Below are 23,092 nucleotides of genomic sequence, written 5' to 3'. Positions count from 1 at the left end.
GCATAATAAACAATGTAAGAAGATTTTTGCCTTTTTATATATGTCATCTGGAATTCTTCTGACATAAGAAGCCAGAAAATGTACCGTTTGGTCAAATTACTAATTTTTGTTTAGCTAAAAACAAAGCCACGGTGAATCAATAAAAAAAAATGCTAGTTACAAAATACTTTTTAAAGAAATTAAGTTGCATCACTTTGCAGGACAAGATATAACTGCAATTGCTGTCTACATTATCAAGTAGAGCTCTGGCTTAGACATCTTCAATGTGTGGGAGATTCTTTGACGTAGGGAGTCTATGATCAAGTCTTAAAGTATTTGTACCTATAGTATTTATCTCAACGCCTGACATAGAGCCAACACTCAAAGGGAGTTATTAGAATGAATGGATACATGTCTCAGTGATTGAAGACAATTTACTAATTTACTAACATTACTTAAAAAGTTTCATCTATTAGTCTGAGCAAGAGCAAGAGCCTGTCCCTACAAAAAAAAAAAAAAAGAAAAATTAGCCAGGTGTGGTGGCATAGACTTGTAGTCCCAGCTACTCGGGAGGCTGAGGCAGGAGGATCGCTCGAGCCCAGGAGTTTGAGGTCGCTGTGAGCTATGAAGAGGCCACTGCACTCAAGCTTGGGCGACAGAGTGAGACTTTGTCTCAAAAAAAGAAAAAAGTTTCTTCTTTATATCGACTAAAAATATGTTTGTAATTTCATCGATGATACATTTTTTGAATAAACATTTTCTCTATTAATACCCTTAAAATGTAGGCCTTTACTTAAATTATCATGCTCTGAATTGTAGCAGTCGGTAATTGAGAAGTTACAGTACTTTTCTGTTGGTTTTTCTCCTGCCGTGGATCCATTTCCCTTTCTCCCATTCACGGCACCCATATTTCCCCTGGGAACCCGGGGGAAGGTATATACGTATGTCAAAGGTGTGACTGACCAGACGGCAACTGGCGTGCGTATTTTCAAACACACCAAGTCCCAGACCCTGCTGCTGTTGCTATTTTCCAGTTCCTTGGGCACAATTTCATCCCCCATGCCTCTGCTTCATGTGACGTTGCCCAGGGGACAGAAGCTAACCTAGATGGTTTTGTGCCCAGGCGGAGGGTGTGAGGGTCTAGGGAGTGGCCATCAGGGCAGCCAACTCTGTTGGTGAGGACGCTTCCAAGTGACAAAGAGCCAGACTCAAACTGCTAGGGCAATAAATCAATAATAATAATAATAAAGGAAAGATGTTTGTGCTCCAGGTACAGCCAGATTCAGGGGGCTCAAGCAATGACATTGGAACCCCGTCTGTCCAGCACGGAGCTCTGCCCTTCACTCTGGCTTCCTTCCCACCCTCACTCAGCCACCGCACAAGTCTACCTTTGGTAGAAGCTGAAGATAGTGGCATACTTTCTAGAATCTTCCTAACGTTGTGTTTGATAGTGAGTCGAGGATGAATGAAATTGTTTAACCTCTCTGTGCTTTAGTGTCCTGCAAAGTCGATCTCAGTGACAATTACAAATATTAAAACATGATCTAACCGAGGGAGGGGCAGAACCTTCTGTTCTGGCAGCCCATGCACTCAGTGGAGGTTTCTAGTCTCATGAACCCATACTGTGTTACACAAAATGACAGATTCGTAATTCTGCAGGTCTGTTGACGGATCTGAACCTTAATGAGCAGTCGTTGATCTCTCAAAGACCATGATGGGATTTATAATCCAGGTTTTAATTGTATTTTATATCCTCAGGTGTCTATCTGTCGTGGCAAAATAATACCATTTGGTTCTGGCCTTTGTCTCGCCGTTGGCCTGGCTTAGTGCACGTAATTTGCAAGGTCGGATTGTGTTTATTTAAGTATTTATCTCAAGCAGAGTGCTGGGTCCAAATAGGTGGGCAGTGAGTGTATTTTAAATGATTGCCCTGCATCCTCAATAGTCTGGCTGTCAGTCCCTGCATGCCTGCCCAACAACTCATCCATATAGATGGATCGTATGTTTTGTGTGTGTGTGTGTGTGTGTGTGTGTGTGTGTGTGTGTATGTGTTAGGGTATAACTTACACATAGAAAGTGCACAATTCTCAAGTGTACAGCTTGACAAATTTCTACCAAGTGAATAGACGTGTGTGACCACCAACAAGCTCAATAAATAAAACATTTCCTGAGGGCTTCCATAAGCCCCCCCTTCCCATCAGTAAGTGCTCAACTAACGGTAACTAACTCTTCTGCCCTCTATCACAATAGATGAGTCTGGTTTTGAACTTCGTATAAATAAATTCTTATAGCCTATTAGTTATTTTTGCCGTATAACAAACTGCCCCAAAACTTAGCCCCTTAAGACAGCCACCATTTGGTTAGCCCACAATTCCCTGGGTCAGCAATTTGGAGATGGGCTCAGCTGGGCAGTTCTTCTGCTTGTTCCACCTTGAGTCGTTCACTTGACAATTCGATTCGGTACTTTATGATCTAACGGGGCCGTGATAAACGTCTGGTGTTTTTGCTGGTGGTCAGTTAGGCTCCGTGTGTCCAGCAGGGCAGCCTAGGTTTTATCACATAGCATCTGTGTTCCAAGAGAGTGAGAACTGCCTGCCTCTGATGCCTCGGCTGGCATGTCACACGTTGTCACTCCTCCAAATGGTGTTGGTCAAAGCAAGTGGCAGCAGAGAGCCACATTCAAAGGATGCATACATACACTCCATCCATCTCCAGATGACAGTCTGATAACAGATCTCCTGTTAATGGACGTGTGGGTTGTTTTCAGTTTGGGGCTATTAAGAATAATGCCGTGAACATTCTTGTACCTGTCTTTTGCTGGACACAGGCACTCAGTTTTCCTGAGTGTCTACCCAGGAGTGAAATTGCTGGATCATGTGTATGTGTATGTTTAGCTTTAGCTGCACCAACAAATATTTTTCCAAGTGGTTACCGCAAAGTGCTTTGGTCTAGAAGCTTCACGGTGGCTTTGGAGACTGTTCCATCACCACCAGCCGCATGTCTTCTTGGGCTCTCAGACACAACCGTGGGCTGTGTTTCCTCTCTCGGGTATTCCCGTTACTCCTTGAATGGTAAAAAAAAAAAATAATTGCAACATTTTCTTCATTAATTTATCTTAATCAAATTTCCCTGAGCATAAAAATAGCAATTTCTTTTTCTAAAGTGTCCAGAGACACATGGCAAGTCCAGTCTGTGTAACTGACAGGGTCTGTAGCCGCTGGCTCAAGCAGACAGGATCGGAATTGTGCCAAAACCAAGGCAAGGGAGGAAGGGAAGGGAAGAAATTAGTGTTTATCGGAGACCCGCTGTACGACAAGCACTTCTGCGCTCTGCCGATGGAATCTCATCTAATTGCAACAGCATTGTGAGGTCGGCTTGGTTATTCCCATTTTACAGATGAGTAAGACTCAAAGAGGCAACCTACAGTCACATTCACCTGTGAAATGGCAGAGGCTAGATCTAGATTTCCATACGCAATCCCTAGCGTCGTATTAAATAACTGTAAATTGAATATCTTCAAGGTAAGCGAGACTCATGAATGACAGCAGATGAGACTGACATCGGTCGGTCCCTCGAGTGGCAGGAGGCCACGTTGAGGCTCAGAAATGGCCAGCAGGACAGGCGCTACACGCTCTTCACTGTGTCCTCAAAACACAAACTGGAAATGTCCCATACGATTGGTCATGAGCCCCTTTCCAAGGCAGATTTCCCGCACCTGTCGTAGGTGCCAGAGGGCGAGCAGTACTGCCAGCATCCGGAGCGAGGACCATTGCATGGGGACGTGACCCAGGGTTCAAGGAAAGCTATCCAAGTCCAAGTTCATGCATCCCATTCCCTCATGGTACTCTTCCAGCTTCCCATTCTGTTTTGCCCCGAGATTACAGCCTTGCAAGCTCTTCGATGAATCTCTCGGTGCCTTGCGGGGGTCCCTGTTCCCACTGTCCCCGGCTCGCTCTGTCCCCAGACATTTTGTCCCCCTGTCTCTGTCCTGTGCATCCTAGTCGCTGACCTCATTAGCCTGTCTGTCGCCACCCAGCCCTCTCGCTGGGCACAGCATGCCCATTTTAACATATTCCTGGGCATGATTGACAGTTGAAGAAGTATTATGGTCTGTGCTTCCTAAAGTGTCACCGTCTTAGGAAACCACTTGTTTCTGCCTCACAAGCTATTAAAGCAATGTGTCCCTATGCACACAACTATGGTTCTCCTATTCTTCAACACACACACAACCCCCACAACCCTCCCCTCGTGGAAGATAGCCAATGCCTTAGTCCTTTTCGGTCTGTTATTAAACAGGCAGTTTTTTGTTTTCTTCTGTCAAAGCTAAATAGTTTCCATAATGACCCAGACCTTTCTTAAAGAAAGAAAAAAAAAAACAACTAAATAATCCCTGCACGCTGCGATCGGCTCAGTCTTTGAGGTGCTTTTCGAGGCTGTGAGTCACCATGAGGCTTTGAAGGTCACCTACCCCAGGCTAAGCAAAAGCGAACGTCCCTCTCCGGGTAACTACCTAGAAAATCAGGGGACTGACATTGTCTGAGTTCTTGGAACTTCTATGCCTGGATGACATCCAGGCAGTGTCTGTGAAAATGTAATGCTACTTGTTGGAACTTGGGGCTTTGCTTTGGGGTCTGGATGTGTGATAAGGAAGAAGTGGGGGGGGGGGGACTCCAGAGCTTTGACCACTGGCCAACAGCGGAGAGGTGACTTGAGCTTCCAGAAAATAGAAATGATATTATCTATGTTGTGTTATTGCCGTGGGACTCAGAGAAAGTGCTCAGTGTGGCACCTGGTGCACAGTGACACTGCAGTGTCAGCTTTGCTATTTGAACAACCTCGGTAAGTGTCACCGCTGTCACTTCAGCCTGCCTCCCCGTCCCCTTCCTCCTCCTCCTATGACTGAGATGTTGCCCTGGGTGGAAACTCCCCCGTCGTCCCTCCCCAGGCTGTCATTTGGATTTGCCTCAACCGGGTCCTTCCCACAGCATGAACCCTGCACTGCAGTGGGCCCTCCCGCCATGTCTGGAACCTTCTGTCCTAACGTAAGCACACACCCTCTCTGTCCTTTCCCCTCCATGTTGGGTTATCCCTGAATATGCCATTTCTCTTGTAACCGTCCCTAACGGTGGCCATTGCTCCTACAACCCATCACCGTAGGCACCGAGCATCCTCCAATCACAAACCCAGTTCTCCAGGCACCTCCCAACATCCACTCACCCCCAAAGTCAAGACCATCCCTACATAGCCCCTCTCCCCACTCTTGCTGTGGCTCTGTGTCTCAGCTTTTGCACAAATTATTCCTGGTTCAATTTTTCATCCTAATTCGAGTATGTAACGATTATGTTGCATTCATAGGTGCATGAAACCCCGCACCTGGCCCCACGAATATAAAGGTGACAAAGATTTTACTTGAATTCTAGAGGAATCGGCAGTCTAGTGGGAAGGCAGGCACGTGACGGTAAGAGAACAGTGTAACTAGTGTTCTCGAGGACATAAGTACTGGTCCAGCAGAAGCTGGGACACCATAGGGACCTCGGTGACCATATGCCAACCCTTCCTCACCTGCCCTCAATCAGCTCAGCTTTTTCACGTGCCCCACCCATGAACAGACCCAAAATTTAGATCAGGTTATCCAAAATTTAGAATTGCTCACTTCCAAGATCTGAAGCTCTTACATTCCTCAATCTCACTCTTTTTTTTTTTTTTGAGACAGGGTCTCTCTATGTTGTCCAGGCTGGTCTCAAGCTCCTGGGTTCATGCAAACTCCTGGGCTCAAGTGATCCTCCCATCTCAGTCTCCCAAGTACCTGGGACCACAGCCATGCACCACCACTAAATTCTCCTCTTTGATGGTAACCTCTAATCCCTATTAAATTTGCTCTCTGCCCTCATTTTCCTACAACATTCCCCATTGTCAGGATTCATTGGTCCCTTTGAGACCGTGTTACAATCTCTACCTGGTGCCATGAATTTTACCAGCCCGTATTCTCCAGCCTGGAACGACTGAAGAATCTCGAAGCTGGGACTTCACCCCTACTCAAGTTTCCTCCTCTCAAGGTATTCGCCATTACTGGAATCACTCAAAATGTTTTTAACAATCTTTCACAGCTGAGTGGCTCCATTAACATTCCTACATCCAATCTCAGCCTTCCCCTCCTCCTATGCCACAGGTCTTTTATTCAGTCATCCTCAGTCATATTCCCTACAAAGCCAATTCTGCCTCATTCCCTTTCTTCGAATCTTTACCACCTTAGCTCAGCTGAGGTCATGGGAGAGCTCTTTCAACTTCTCCCATTCCTCCTCAAAATATCTTTACATTTTTATCCATTTCTCCTCTTGTCTTCCCAATACAGAGCCTTGTGTTCTGCTCTCCCTGGTGAACCACGTTACTGTGACCTTTATCTTATCCCGTCCACACTCCTTGACCGTCCACACCAGCCGTCAGTCCACATAACTCTTCCCCTTCTTCATCTCTGCTGAGTCTCACCCTCAGCCTACGAGCAAGCTCAGATCTCTCTTCCTACCCTAAAGCCCTCAAGCTGTCATCCTTTCTCTCTTCCTGCCTTCGCTGCCAACTTCTTGCAAGAAACCTACACTGGCTGGCTTCTACTTCCTGGCCACCCACTCCTATCTCATGCCTCTGCAATCTGGCTTCCAGCCCTGTGGCCCTAACCACCGCCACCAAGCAGGATCCAGGGTAATAGAAGAATCGCTGGAAACCAACTCGGAAGGAGAACATGGTCAGGCCTTGTCGGTGAGATTCTCACAAGAACTAAATACCACCCAATTCTCACGGTGCTGTGTTGTTGATTTAAAAAGGAAAAAAAAAAAAAAACAACAAAAAAGCATGTTGCTAATTGTTTTTCTGAAAGAGGAAGAAACTCCAGGATGTAAATTATAAATCATGTGGCTCTTTTTCCTCTTCCCTGCAATACACTAATTTTTAGCGCATAATGACAATATATGGTGTTTCATAGAACCATCTGGATTTATTATAAATAACATTTTTCCCTTTTGCCTGAAATGAAACAGATCGGGTGTTAAGGTTCATACAGTACTCTTTTATTTATTAAAGGAGCTCCCAAGGAATGGCAATGAGTGAATTTAACCAATTTTTCCATTAAGGCAGGAAAAATAAGCAATAAAAATTTGGGGAAAACATATCTAAAATGAAGATATAATATGTTTAGAATCTCTAGTCCTTGCAACCAAGGACCAAGAGATACACCTTTCTAAGGGAAAATAAAATTCATTATTAATTTTATGCTTTTATGAGTTCGGGGAGAGTTGCAAGCGTTGCTTGTTCTTCTGCTCAAGCCTTTACCATGACTCACTTTCACTGGGATTCTGCTGACAATCTCTTGTTACTTCCGCCTTGACATAGCTCTATTAATGTCACCAATTAACCCCCTGCTTGCCAGTTTCACAATATGGAAAGCTTTATAATTAGTATAATGACATTCAATCATAGTGTAAGGATCAACTGAGCCTTCAAAAGGGTGCGGGTGTGGCCTCTCTGCCTGGTATTCCCATGTTTTAGACAACCAAACATCTCTGTTCCTGCCTTTTGCTTTATATCTCACGCCACGTAGGGTGACATCTGCAAGCATCTACAGAGTGAGGGTCTTTCTATCATTTTAAACAAATAAAAAACCTGTTGATGTTTATTTTAGAATAAAGGTAGGAAGAAAGTATGATGCGGAGAGTATTAATACTCATAATTTTTGGTTCATGGATTCTATTTCTTAGAGTGCTCCCTTTACGGATTCATTTTTAAGTAAGGGATCTCATTGCAAGGACTATTTACCATCACGTAATTAAGCAGGAAAAGGGCTGAATGCTTATTCCAAGTGCATAGAAAACATGAGAGTCAGACAGCCAAGTTGCATAGACGTTATATCCTCTGCTCTAAGATCATGGAGGTAGAAAGTACAGACAGCCAGGGCTATCTTTTAGTTTTAATGTTCTGAGAATACAGAGCTGAGAAATCCTCCTTGTTTTTATGTTTTACCAAGAGTATATTCAGTTAAAAAAATCTTCATTCTCTTCACTGTGAAACAATAGGGCACCTTTCCACTGTTAATTCCTGCCAAGTCAAGTAAGAAGCCGGGGGTAAAACTCTTCTACAACATCATTAAGGCTGGGAAACATCTCGTCCTTTGTCCAACTCTGCCTACTCATGCAATGTCATTCACACACCAAAGCGAATTCTGGTTACAATGAAATACAAGCCACAGGGACACTATAGAAATTTCCCACAATTATTTGTTCCAAAGTAAATACATTGCCTTTGATTTTGACAAAACCATAAAACACAGAAGTGTATTGTGAGGCTCTGTTTAGCTGGTGTTTACCAATACCCTGCGGGCTTTATTCTTTGAAACACAGCTACATTATTGCATCATGCTGTTTCGTCTCCCATCACTTGGCATGCGTGTGTGTTACAGCTAACAAACATCAGCAGGGAAAAACAATGAACTAATTCATGAATCAAGATTCTGTTTTATAGTCCATGACTTGGCTTAAATAGGACCTCATGCCTTAATTAAGGTTTCAAAGTGTAAAAGTGTTGACTGAGCCTGGATCCCTGGTATAGCACACAGGAAACATAGAACATTCATACTATCTTTGCTGAGGGACCCTATAGGTTTTCGTTCACATATGGCATGTGAACAAACAACAAAGTACACGGAAGATTTTCATCCGGAATTTTACAACTGTTTGGCCATAATAGCAATAACTTTGCTCTCACTGAACTTTGTTTTTTCTTCCAAACAAAAAGGCTCTCAAATGTTTGAATCTCTACAACTCCATTCTCCATAATCAGATAATCACTTCAAGGGAACACTTTCTTGTCAATTTAGATGGCAACTTTTTTTTTTCCCTCTCTCTTCGTCTGTTTTATTAGATAATACGTTAGGTGGGATTGTAATAAAATATAAAATGCTCACAAATCACACAACTAAGGAAGTTCCGCTATTGCATAGTTTCTCTTTGTGGTTGCTCCTTTATTTATTCATTCATGCAGTAAATACTGAACATCTAAAATATCCCAGGCACTAACCTTCCAAGAAACAATGCAAAAGGACTTCGTAGTTCTGTGCCCTCCTTCATTCCAGTTCATTCACGTCCATTTCTATGACCACACTTCAGCTGTATCACCGCCTGGAATTGGTTTTGGTTTTTTTGTTTGTTTTTCTTTTTTGAGACAGAGTCTCGCTCTGTTGCCCAGGCTAGAGTGCTGTGGCATCAGCCTAGCTCACAGCAACCTCAAACTCCTGGGCTCAAACCATCCTCCTGCCTCAGCCTCCCGAGTAGCTGGGACTACAGGCATGCGCCACCATGCTCGGCTATTTTTTTTTCTATATATATCTTTTAGCTGTCCAGATCATTTGTTTCTATTTTTAATAGAGACGGGGTCTCGCTCTTGCTCAGGCTGGCCTCGATCTCCTGACCTTGAGCGATCCTCCCGCCTCGGCCTCCCAGAGTGCTGGGATTACAGGCGTGAGTCACCGCGCCCGGCCACCAATTGGAACTGGGCCACTCTGAACTCATAAATGCAAACCACACCTTCCTATCTGTGCCCCTCTTCTGTTCCTTTATTCTTTATAAAACGATTTTTTTTTTATGTCAATGACACCTTCAGTTCCCCCTCACTTGGGTGTCTCCAAGCATCCATGGGTTCAGACGCTAACTTGCCTACAGCCCGCAGTTAATCACTCTAACACCGCTCTGGCCAGTCCCCTTCTTTCTGGCCGCCTTTGTCCTTCGATTGCCTTCACTGTGACCATCCCTAGCTCAGGTCAAGCCAACTGGACCTCCAGAAGCAGCCGGGGAATAGCATGGCCCAGACAAAGTCCTGGCCTTCGGAGCCTGGCTGTGGTTTGCATCTGTTTTTGCTACGTCACCTCAGTTAGTTATTAACCTCCACAAGCCTCAGTTTCTCCGTGCATGTGACGAAAATAATGACGCCTGTGTCGTTGGCTTGTTATGCTAGAGAACAGGCAACTTAAGCATATAGATAGCATTGATCCTTGCGTAGAGTAGGCAGGAATAAATAGTAACAAGCATTATTTTTCCTGTTTCTCGTTCAGGCCTGCTAAGCCCTTCTGGAGAAAATTGCATATTCATACTGCTGGGCTCCATTATAAATGTGTGAGCTCCAACCTCAGCCAAGCCCGCAAGGGTTTGTCATCCGCTCCACTTCCGCTCTTCATAGCAGCTGTTCCAACCCTTCACCACGTTCCTCAAGGGTCCTACCAACTCCCTGCCTCCCCCCTGCTCAGCGCTGGCCTGATTTCCCCCCTGGCTGAGACACCAGGGATCTGTGAACAGGGACAGCTTCCACTTCTGTCCCCACTTGTCCACTCAGCTCTGTGTCCACACCTCTTCTTCCATTTCATGCCTCTCTCAGAAAAAGAAGAATCCCTGCTTCCTAGACCCTTACCTACATGATTCGGGAAGTATTTATTGAGTGCCGACTGTATGTCAGGCCTGTGCCGGGTACAAATCTGCCCTCAAATGGCTCTACTCTAAGGGAGGGGACAGCCTAGCAAACAAACAGGAACTAAACCATGGCATCGATGGCCCCAGTACATGCACAGACAGGTCCCCTAGCCAGGACAGCTTCCTGGAGGAGATGGCATCCGAATAGTGGCCAGGCTGGGCAGGGGGACGAGGAGAGAGCTTTGAGGCAAAGAAAGATATGCAAAATTATGGAGGCTGGAAGAGCCAGGGGGTGGGCCTAGATTTCACGACAGATGTAAGGACCCTGGAGTGGCACTGCTGTTGGTTATAGCAGCTGGGTTGGAAGCTCAGTTCATGGCGCCAGGAGCGAGCAGGAATATGGGGAAGCCAGACAGATCTTCCTGCCTTGCTCCAAAGCATCTAGTCTTACAAGGATTGTTAAGTCCGGAGCCAAGAGGGAGATACACGAAGACCCAGGTGTAGCAAAATGCTGTTTATTTGAGCATCTGGGTGCAGATGGGTGCAGAGGAAAACAGGATCACCACGAGGGAGGTGACAGCCTTGGGCTTTACAGAGTGTTTTTCCAGGGGACAGTGAGCAACTGGGCCAGAAGAGCCCACTGGAACAAATTCTTTTCAAACAACCAGTTTCTGGGACCCCTGCTCAGTCCCATCCTGCCGAGATAAGGGGGGGATAGCTTCGCCCTCGTCAGGGGGGTAGGAATGCTGGCATTACAGCCACCACCTGTGGTCACAGTTAGATTTACAACCTCCAGACTCTGCAAACTCCCGCGGCTGTTGTTTCTCAGGCCTTACTGTCACTGTCTAAGTTTCCATTAACCGCATTCTGTCTTAGACATACTTTTCGGGGTCCCCCCGCCCTGGAGCAAACCTAACAAGAAATTTGAACCCAGGATTCTATGACCTCACGATATATCCTCTTTGCAGCACCTGGTGTCATCCGAAGCACCTTCATGGTCAAGGTGCTAGGCTAGGAGCTGTGAAAGATGCAGAGGTGGATGCCACAGAGTCCCTACCTTCAAGTCATTACCTAGCTAGAGCCTGTTTAATGCACAGTTGGGTCTGTCTATCTGTGGGTTCCATGTCCGTGGATTCAACCAACCGTGGATCAAACCTATTGGGGGTCGGGGGTGGATCCGTACTGAGGGTGTACAGACTTTTTTTATTGTCATTATTCCCTAAGCAATACAGTACAACGATTTACATAGCATTCACATTGTATTTGGTGTGTATAACACCTAATGCAATGTAAGAAATGATTTAAAGTATCCAGGAGGATGTGCGTAGGTTATATGCAAATACTGTGCCATTTATATAAGGGTCTTGAGCATCCACGAATTTTAGTATCTGCGGGGGTCTTGGAACCAATCCCCCATGGATACAGAGGGCAACTGTACTTAGTTTAAAAAAAGGAAAACAGCATTTTTCTTCTTGTTCGTAAAAAATGAATCAGGCCATGAATCTGTGATTCAGAAGAAGTATGTCCTTATCCAGGTGTATTTTTATACATGAGCATTTAAGGCAAATTGCCCAGAAATCCAATATTCATTCACCCCCAAGATCTCAGCCCATAGTTACTGTTGGAATTTTTGGCAAGTAGATTTCCCTGGGGGCAACAGGCAAATTAAGAAGTCTTCTTAAAGAAAAGGTGTTAGAGTCTTAGGCAACAGTTCAAAGCTTGGTGTTCAAAGGTGGGAGGGGTACCCAGCTGGGCAGAGCTCCAACAGAGTGAGGTGACAGGGTCCCTGTTTTCCTTCCCTAAGCCCCTGCTTCATGGATTCGGTGGTGGAGTTTGATGAGCAGTCGTGACAATCTTTACTCTGTGCTCAAAATTATAATGGACCATATTTTAACTCCTAACTGCAAAATCATTCTAGCAGATTTGGGAAGTGAATATTTCCAGGGTCAAACCTGAACTCTCTGCCGGTGTGAACTACCAGTATGAGTTTGGCGGAGCAGAAGAATTTCCCACACCTGTACCACTCACACCAGAACCCAAACTGATGAGTTCTACCACCGAACCGAGAATCCCCTTATATCGGGAAAATAATAATAGCAACAACTATTAACTTTATTGATCGTTTACCACGTGATGCATACTATTCTGAGAGATTTACAATTCCCTTAATCCTCACAACTCTACAAGCTTACAGACCTATTTTATAGATGAGAAAACTGAGACCCAGAGAGATAAAGTGATTTGCCAAAGGCTATACGGCTAGTGAGTGGCAGATCCAGGATTTGAACCCACGAAGACTGAGCCCTGAGCATGCATTAGTAACCACTGTCATTCACAAGGTTCCATGTAGTCATATACGCCCTTTACAAGAAATTTCCTTTATCAATGTGGATCAATCTTGCTTGGACTGAGTTTGAGTTTGGGGAAGAAATTGAATGGCTATAGGACTAACTCCTATAAGGTTAGGCAGTATCTTTTGTAGACTCCAAAGGGATCTAAAAGAAGGACTGTCAAGGAAATTTAAACATCAAGATTGGAAGGGGTGGAAATCAGTGGGAGGACAATATTAGGGGAAAGCTACGACTAGATGGGCAGATCGGTACTTGTCCCCCAAACACAGCCTGTGGCTCCAAGACTAGGTCACGCCCTGCTACCTGGAAATCCCAAGGTACTGACCCTGCTTACTGTCCTCCAACTTAGGAAAACATCTACTTACAATTTCCCAATTTGCATTAAATTTCTCCAGTCAATATAGCTGATCTACCTGAATGTTTCCTGAATGTAGTGTTCAAGACAAGGTTGTCGATTGATGTCAAGGGTAAGATGGAAGAAAGGACTGCTCTTCCTGTCCCCCCTGGCCCCCTTCTCCCCAGTGATCCTCTTGGAGAATTACTAAGACTTCCTCCGCTTTGCTCAAAAGCACCTCCCAAGATAGGAGATCCATTCTAGAACCCTGCAGACACGCTCACGACCAGGAACTGGCTAGCCGTGTCCCGGGTGGTCCAGATGAGCTTGACCACCAAGATGCAGTGTGTGGCCAGCCCAGGGACTGGCAGTCCTGCATCAGCCACCCAATGGGACATTTTGACTTTTTTAGACCCACAAAAAGAACATCCGCCATTGGCTAAAATTCCTCCTTGTCAAAGTGGAACTGGCCAGAAACCCAGAGATAAGAGCCTCCGATCCCGATATTCCTGGCTGGCTGTTTAACTTTGCATGGCTGTGAAAGACCTGGGTTTTTTTGTTATTTGCATCTTCCCACGTTCCAGGAAGGAGCTCTCTGACCATCAAGGGAGAATATTGGCAGCCAGAAGGGAAGACTGGCCACCTTTTCTTCCCATCAACCTCAGAGGTGCTGCTTTCTGCCAAACTTCCCACCCCATATGAAAGGATTCTCTTTTCTTCTGGTTTTGATCTGGTTCCCTGGCAAGATGGACATGATTTTTTTTTTTTTTTTTCCTTAGCTCTTCTCTTCCTCCTGCCAGAGCACAGACTGTTTGGACACATGGTCTCGTTTCTGTAATTCTCCAGCCTCCATCCAGGATATCTGTGCACCAAGGGGTGACGTTGGGTCTGTCGGGGCTCCGCGTGGGACAGCTGAGGGGTCAGCAGGTGGCTTCCTTGTAGGACATGTGTCTAGACAGGACACAAACTCCACGAGGTGTGAGGGTCTGCGTTTGGTCCCATTCAGCCCGTATTCCCACCACTGGACCTAATGAGCATTCGGTCAATGCAGGTGTCCGATGGTGTCTTTCCAGTGAATTTCTCAGTAACCTGACCCTGGGGTAGAATCTAGCCATGCTAAATGGCAACACATGTGACAATCTGGAAGACATTTTACCCCATCTGTATTCTGGGTGGCGAACACTACAGGTTATAACCTCTTTTCTTAAAATATTTCACGGGACGCTAGACTCCAGAGGTGCTCAGCAAAAAATTGACATGGTGACCAAGTAAGCTCGATCAGCATCACGTGCCAGAGGCTCCTTCAAGAGTCCCCGCGCACATTAACCTCTTAAAGAGACTTTGCAGTTTTTCTATAAAGAGACATGTGTCACTGGAACCCAGAATTTCTTAAACTTTTTGGGACCGTGGAATCTCCATCTTGTACCTGTTATTGACTATCCCATGGAAACAGCGCTTCTCTGAACTCACCTTGGAGTTATATTTGGAAACAGCAAATGATGTCGTGCTTAGTCCTCTGTCCCCCTCCCCAGAGTCCTTGGAGTGGATATATTCTAGACTTAGCTCGGAAATCATTTGTGATGACACATGAAGGCGATGAACCGTAATTTCCAAACCATCCTGTGTACGAAGACCATTCTTCCTGGGAAGAGGGGTCCCCACTCTCTCCTCCAGGCTAAGGACCAGGCTAAGGGCACCTCCCCATCAGCCCAGAAATCCCGCACGGTGCCTGGCCTGGACCTCAAAGGGGGCTTAGGGACCCGGTGGGGGCAGACTCAGGCCACCGTTCGTGAACGCTGGCTTTGAGTGACTCCCTGTGACAGTCAGTGGCATGTGTCCCCTTGGCCAGGCTCCTGTAGCCAATTATTAAATTAAACACAATCTGAGTGTCACCGTGAGGGTGTTTTGTGGAGGTGGTTCACACCTGCCGTCGGTTGCCTTTGAGATCATCCTTGACAACCCGGATGGGCCTCTATGGGCTGAAAGATCTTAAATGCAAAACTCAGGTTTCCCCGAGGAAGAAAAATTCCACCTGGGGACAGTCGCTCCGGCCCCTGCCGAGTGTCCCGTCCTCCGCTGGTGCTGGGTCACCTGCCCAACACGCTGCCCGGTGTAGCAGTCCCTGTGCGGGTCCCAGTACCTCTCAGACAGAGGACGAGCCAGCAGGGATGGTGGCAACGTCCTCCCCATCAGGCTGGGCAAAGGTCCCCCCCCAGTGCCACGGGGCAGTGTCACACTCGGCAGGTCCAGCCAGGCCTGGAAGTCCCCCACCCTGGGGGAGACGCAGCTTGTGTACCTTCCACCGTTGCTGCCCGGTAGCGGGGCAGGGGAGTGAGTTGTCGCACGTTGATGTATTTCCAAGCCTGGGCACAACCTGGCAAATTAATTTCTGGAAAAGAACATATGTCTTAAAGTTTAATTAATCTTCACAGTTTAATAGTATCTCAGGGCGTTTATTTTGCCTTCGAGATGAAGAGCATAGATTTGTATATATTATGGAAATAGACCGGAGTTTTCATTTTGATAAGGAAATTTCAAAGCCCAACCCATGCGCCGGCATCGACGAGAGGGAGAGAGGGGACACGTCTGTACCCTTACAGGTGTTCATCCGGCTGTGTGTAAGGAGGACTTTAATTCTCCCAATGCACGGTTAAAGCCTTAAACTGTGTGTGCCCAGTGATTCTAGGTCTAAGAATTTATCCTGAGGATGTGTAGAGTTATAACCTGCAAGAGATTTCATCTCAGTTGTGCAAAAGTAGAAGTCACTTAAATGTCATCAGTATGACATCAGTGAGCTACGGAACATCAATAGCTAATGGAATCCAATAAAAATAGCTGTCATCCATTTCATCGAGTGCCACGCACTGTTCCGTAAGGATTTCACGCACATTAACGTCCTCAGTTCTCACGACAGCCCTGCAAAATGGAGTCTGTCGTTCTCTTTCCACTAAGGCACAGGGTGGCAGGGAGAAGTGCCCAAGGCCACACGGTCACAGAGGTGCAGGGCAAGGATTCCAACCTGAACATTCTGGCTGTAGAGCCCACGCTCTGAGTCTGTGCCGTGCCACACTCTCAAGAAGTATGATGTCATTTAAAACAGCGGTCCCCAACCTTTTTTGGCACCAGGGACTGGTTTCACGGAAGATAATTTTTCCACGGCGGGGGGTTGGGAAGGATGGTTTTGGAATGATTCGAGCGCATGACATTGATCGTGCAGTCAAACCTCTCTGCCAATGATAATCTGTATTTGCAGCCGCTCCCCAGGGCTAGTGTCACCGTCTCAGGTCCTGCTCAGATCACCAGGCATTAGATTCTCATAAGGAGTGAGCAACTTAGGTCCCTTGAATGTGCAGTTTACAGCAGGGTTCATGCTCCTATGAGAATCTAATGCCGCCAGCGATGTGACAGGATGTGGAGCTTATGTGATGATGCAACCGATGGGAGTGGCCGGCTCGCCTGCCAGTCACCCCACCTCCTGCTGTGCAGCCTTTTTTTGTTTTGTTTTCTTTTTTTTTTCCTAGCAGGCCATGGGCCTGTACCAGTCCGTGGCCTGTGGGTTGGGGACCATAGCTTTAAAACATCCATCGGTCCATTTACATATATACAAAACACAATAATAACAAAAATGGAAAATTCTAAACTTTAATATTAGCAGTCTTCCTTTTTTTTTTTTTTTTTTGCTCATCTGTATTGACTAAATTTTCTATGTTAAACATCTACTATTCCGTAGTTTAAAAATAAAAATAATAAAAGTGATGTTACTGTTTTGATTGGGATCCCAAGTCCTAATTCGCCTGGTCAGAGACTAGAGGCAACTCCATGCAGATTGACGTTCCGGGCAGCTACTCCAGCCAGTACGTTCCAGAAGATACGAACCTAGCCGACATGGGGAGGGCTCCCAGAAAGAACGTGTTCCCAGCCCCCTCCCTGAACACACCATCCATGAGCCGGTAAACCAACATGGCACTCTGCGAGGAACAGAACTGATCAGAGAATATCTCCTAGACCTTCCTTTAGCCAACTTCCAAATTTCGGTTTTCTCAACCCAGCCAAGTTTTGTGATTATCAACACTGACTATGAATGTTAAGCCCATAATCTTTTGAAAACTCAGAAAATAAAATAAGTAATAACTGTGATGAGTTGGGGCTTCACAGAACTCTCTGTCCCTGGGGATGCTCTGATCTTACAGGCAGGAAAGTTATCAAATGATAGGAGGCACAGTTAGAAATGGAAAGGGTAAAAAAAAAAAACTGGGTGGACTCTTAGAGACAGGACCCACGTAGCCCCATTTGATGAATGAAGACCCTAAGGCTCAGAGACGTTAAATGATGTGTTCTCAGTCTGCCAGAGGCCGAGCCAGGGTGGAGAGACAAGTTTTAGTTCCTAGTCCAACACCCTCTGCAGTGAGCCACACTGCCTCGAGGGCTTGGACCTGGCTGAAAAGAAGGAAGCAGTTCTTGGTAGGAGAACAATAGCTATTTTATGAAATCCATTTCTGTTCGCTTTTATTCCACTAGCAACACATACAGAAGAGAGGGACACAGAGTAAATGGTGGAGGCTCCTGGCCACAGACCACATCCCCCCCCCCAGAGGTGATTACCATGGTCAATAACTTGGGGTGTCACCCTCCAGACTCCTTTCCACGTATGTCATACATAGATTCAGCCGTGTGCTAGAACCGGCTTGCACGGGTTCTTGAGAGCCAACTTAAATTTGCAGGAAGGCTATGAGCCAGCTGTTAGAAAAAGTCATCATTAAAAATGAAATTGTGCAAACTTAAATTGCATTAAAAGCAAAGATAATAAGTACTCAAAACTCATCACTAAGGTTAATTAATTAATTAATTTTTTGAGACAGAGTCTCACTCTGTTGCCCGGGCTAGAGTGCAGTGGCATCAGCCTCGCTCACAGCAACCTCCAACTCCTGGGCTCAAGCCATCCTCCTGCCTCAGCCTCCCGAGTAGCTGGGACTACAGGCATGCGCCACCATGCCCGGCTAATTTTTTCTATATATTTTTAGTTGTCCGTATAATTTCTTTCTATTTTTTAGTAGAGATGGGGTCTCGCTCTTGCTCAGGCTGGTCTCGAACTCCTGACCTCGAGCGATCCTCCCGCCTCGGCCTCCCAGAGTGCTCGGATGACAGGTGTGAGCCACCGCACCCAGCCTGGTTAATTTATTTTTGAAGAAAGAAAAATATTTTTTGGAAATTTAGTGTCACTTAAGTGTGCAGTGTTTATACAGTCTACAATAGTGTCCAGCCCTGTCTTAGAGCTTCATATTCAGTCGCCTCATTCACTGATTCACCCAGAGCTACTGCCGGTCCTGCAACCTCTATTCATGGCGAGTGCTCTATACGGGCGTATCATTTTTTATCTCCTACATTCTATTATATATTTAGATGCACAATTACTTACCATTGTGTTACAGGTCCCTGCAGTATTCAGGGCAGTAACTTGCTGCACAAGTCTACAGTGTAGGAGCAACACCTATACCAGGTAACTCAGGTGTGTAGCAGTCTAGGTTTGCATAAGAACGCTTGATGGTGTTCATACAATGATGAAATCACCTAACGACACATTTTTCAGAACATACTTCCATTGTTAAGCAATGCATGACTGCATTTGTCTTCTCTCCCCAATGTCCTGTCCCCTGGATAATCTAGCCTTCTATTTTAACCAAATCCCACGTCCTTTTAACTGTCCTCTTCCAGTATGTCCTACCTCCACTCTTCAATCCCGCACACCTTTCATGCCTTCTTAGAGAGAGAGCATTTTTAAAGGTAAAGGTGAAGTTTTCTGGAGGTAATTACTTAATGGGCAACAAGACAAGAATGGCTGGGTTTGCTCCTGCTGGCTGCTACTCCGCTGTCCCTGCAATATACTTAGTCCCTTTTGTTGACACACCGAAAGATTAGGCTTCCTTAAATTCCTAAGGAATTTCAGCAGATTAACTTCTAGATAGAAAACTTCATAGGCTGAGCAAAGCAAGCAGAAAAAAAAAAAAAAAAATCATGTCACCCTCCAGCGGTTCCATCAAGGGATGAAATTTTAAACCACCTCATGTCTCACACCCATTTCTTCGTGCAAAATAAATCACTCGAACAGAGCGCGGGCCAATTTTTACTTTAAAAATGTTGTGTCCTGAGGCTGTCTCCTTGAACTTCAAAAGCACACTTTGTAATTACTCCACCTATCAAAGGGAACTGAGCCTTTCACCTCCAATCTTCCTCAGCTCCTGTTATCACTTTTAATTGTTAATAAACCGCATTAATTTTAAACTGATTATTATGTTGGGGAATTCGGTGTTTTCAAGCAGAAAACACTGAATTATATATAAGTTCACTTATTCATGTAACAAACTGAACTGGGTTTTTTTTTTTTTTTTTTTAACCTGTCGTTGGTTTTATTTTTAGCAATTTCTGTCATTTTGGAGATTCGTAGAATTTTAGGTCCTTTGTTTTTCTAAAGGAATAGTTTTCTGGGAATTAAAAGGATAAAAAATGCTGAGATTTGATCCAGGTTTGTGCTCAATATTGATAGCCTTTGATTGCTAGTTTTGAGCCTTCCCAGAACTTAGTTTGTTTTTTTTTTTAAGAGAAGTGGAGGGCTCCAAAATAATTTACTAAACTCAGACCACGGTATCCACCTGTGTAATTCATTCAGATTTATTTAAGCCTTTCATTTTCCTAACAATTTTTTTCCCCAGCTGGAATTAACTAGATAAACGCTTTGTGTTATTAATCTCCTCGCCACTGTAGGCATGGATTCTGTCTAGTTGACAACAACACCATTTGCGCACAAACCGTATTTTTCCAGCCCAAGCAATCTTGTCTTGTGGTCATCAACAGAATGTTCTCGAGACGGACACATGCTCTGCTTGTTTCCACTTTGGCACCGAGCTCAGAATTCAGGGGCTGAGAGCAACTCCAACCTGGCTGAAAGTTCTTGGAACATCCTTCTCTCCAACCTAACCGTGCCCATGAGCTCCACCTGGGCCACACTCCCTCTCCTCTGCCCAGCAAGACCAATTTCCGCTGCCCCCTTCAGCCTCCTGGGTAAAACTCACATGCCTTCCTCTGCCTCCCACCGGGAGGGTCTTATGTTTATTAACTCAAGTAATCCTCGCCACAGCCCTGTTGCTTGAGTATCATAATCATTCCCATTTGATAGGTAGGAACACTGAGGCATAGAGAGGTGGGTGCCCAAGGTCACTCAGCTGGTAAGTGACCGAGCAGGCCAGCTGTGCACACAAGCGCTCTGCCATCTCTCCCTCCTGTGCTGAGCTACCTGATCACCGACACGGTTGTCCCCCCACTGGTCCCCACACTCCCGAGCACAGGACCATCTTGGATCCATTCTTGCATCCCCCCAGAGTGACCGGCGAGTCATTAACTCTGCATGGAATGAATGAAGGGTCTTCCTAGCGATTCTAGGTATGTGACCTGAGAGATCTCGACACAGAAGGGCAACCCGTGGTGGCACCAGGAAAAGAGCCCACCCGGCTGGTGCTCTGGGACTGTCCGTAGCCTGACGCTAAGATCTGTCCTCTCGTGGGCTAAACACGGTGACCGACGTAACCCACCTTTGCAATCCAGCAAACACGGATCGAGTATCTCCTCCCCTAGAAAGCGACAGTGAGTGAGGACCCAGGGATGGCACTTGTCACACCGTCATTCAGGGGCTGAGTTGGTGCAAGATAGCAGGGCTGATCCTAGATTGGTGGCAAAGGGGTGAAGGTTAGAATTAGCCCGTCTTTCAAATTCCTTTACCACTCCACCTGCAAAAAAAATAACTAAACTATTCAGTTATCTATACGCGCCTTGTTTTTTCCCCCAAAATGATTTCAGTAGATTCATAAATTGCAAGTGCGAAAGAGATAAGAAAACCGAAATAGAGACAAAAAAAAATCAAGCTTAGAATGAGGCGAAAACAGAAAAACGTGCATAATATGTGTATTTGCTGCAGCTGGGACAAAAGATTGAAATATACAAAGCACTTGATCACGTAGTCACAGAGATTCTCTTCTTGGACCTTTCACGGGGCCGTTTCCTGCAGCTAATGGTGCTATGTCCGGGCCACAGGTGAGGAGCTTGAGGCTTAGAGAGGTCAAGGGACATGGCGGGGCTGGTCCCCAGCGAGCGCAACTGGAACTGAGCCCAGCCGTGCAGGGGTCAGGAGCTGATTCCAAGCCTCGCCCGGGCCACCGTTTGCAAAGGGGAGAAGACAGCCAACCCTAATCCCGGTGAAAACTTTATTTGTCCCTTGAACCTGCAATTCTGACAGTATAATAAGCAGCCTGCATCTCCCTGCCTCGATGGGCCACCTCTCTGCCTTCTGTCCTCTCCAGCCACCACTGCCGCCACCTGCCAGAGGACAGGTCTCCGGCCACTCGGCCTTCCGGGGACTGTCTCTGCACTACTGCTGCTGTCTGCATGTCCTGAAGGCCCCACGGCGGGTCTTCCTGTCACCGCAGTGAGGAAACACAATACGACCCACTTAGACGTGGGATTAGCGCGAGCCAGACACACCGAGGGACAAAAATTCCTGAGCCTCCCGCTGCTGTATTGTGTGAAGGAGCCGTCCAGCGACAGCGACGTGCTAGCAATCTCCCCTGCACAATGCAACCACCCCGAGCCTTCCACTTGCAGACGGAATTACCACTAATGGGATTTTGCAATGACACACACACACCCCTGATGGCCCCAGTCTTTCCTGACTTTCCTAGCATGTTTCCGGCTGTGATAATGTAGCGACATGCACAAATGTACATACATCTATCTCTTCAGAAAATGAATAACAATTCTGGGGGGGAAGAACCAATATCATTTCAAGACTCTCTGGAGTCCAGCTACTTTGTCCATTTAGCAATCTCTCATCAACAGAGTGGATTTGTTTCTTAAATGCTCGTGGAGGAACATGAGATAAAATAGCCAAAGATACCTCAGATAAGGGCAGGGGGATTTTAGGAAATAGTTTAACCATCTTCTTAGTCAAATACTCTGGCAAAACCACCGCAAAATAGCAGACAACTCATGCATTAGAACAAGCTTTGGAGATAATGTCCTAACCATTCTACAGATAAAGAAACTGAGGCCCGAAGGACTTAAATGCATGCCCTGAGGCCATGGTACAAGTTAGGGTTAGGACAAGAAACTAAGTGAGCAAGACGGGCAGCAGGAGAAGAAAAGTAGTGAGGAAAGCAACTTGTGAGGCCGGGCGCGGTGGCTCACGCCTGTAATCCCAGCACTCTGGGAGGCCGAGGCGGGAGGATCGCTCGAGGTCAGGAGTTTGAGACCAGCCTGAGCAAGAGCAAGACCCCCGGCTCTACTGAAAATAGAAATAAAAATTATCTGGCCAACTAAAAATATATATAGAAAAAATTAGCCGGGCATGGTGGCGCATGCCTGTAGTCCCAGCTACTCGGGAGGCTGAGGCAGGAGGATCGCTTGAGCCCAGGAGTTTGAGGTTGCTGTGAGCGAGGCTGATGCCACGGCACTCACTGTAGCCGGGCAACAGAGCGAGATTGTGTCTCAAAAAAAAAAAAAAAAAAAGTGCCACTGGTGAAAAATGAGTTCAGACTGTCTTCATCCTCTTGCAAGTAGATAGCTAAATGCCCTCTGCAAGCTACTTACAGGAATAAATTAAAGAGGAATCGGAAAGAAGACTGCAGCCAATGTTATTGAGTTTTAGGGTTTTAAAAAAAAATCAATGTTGCCACTTAAGAACTAGCTTCCTTTCTTCTACTGTCTGGTACTTCTAGCTAGAAGTAACAGTTGGTCCTCGGTGACAACTGGTAATAAAGAAGCCACGTCTGCCTCTAACGATTGTCATGGAGGCTGGAGACCGAGGCTGGAGGCCTTAAGGGAGACCCAAAGACTGTTGCATCCCAATTTATTTCACTGTTATTTACAGCCTCTTTTCTTTCTCAACTCCTTTGTGATGTTTAATAATACATGAAGGTAAGTTGTGCCACGTAAATTGA

The sequence above is a fragment of the Lemur catta genome, chromosome 26 (genome assembly GCF_020740605.2).
Source record: "Lemur catta isolate mLemCat1 chromosome 26, mLemCat1.pri, whole genome shotgun sequence".
In the NCBI taxonomy this organism is placed as follows: Eukaryota; Metazoa; Chordata; class Mammalia; order Primates; family Lemuridae; genus Lemur; species Lemur catta.
The sequence above is the reverse complement of the archived record's forward strand: the minus strand, read 5'-3'. Positions refer to the sequence as shown.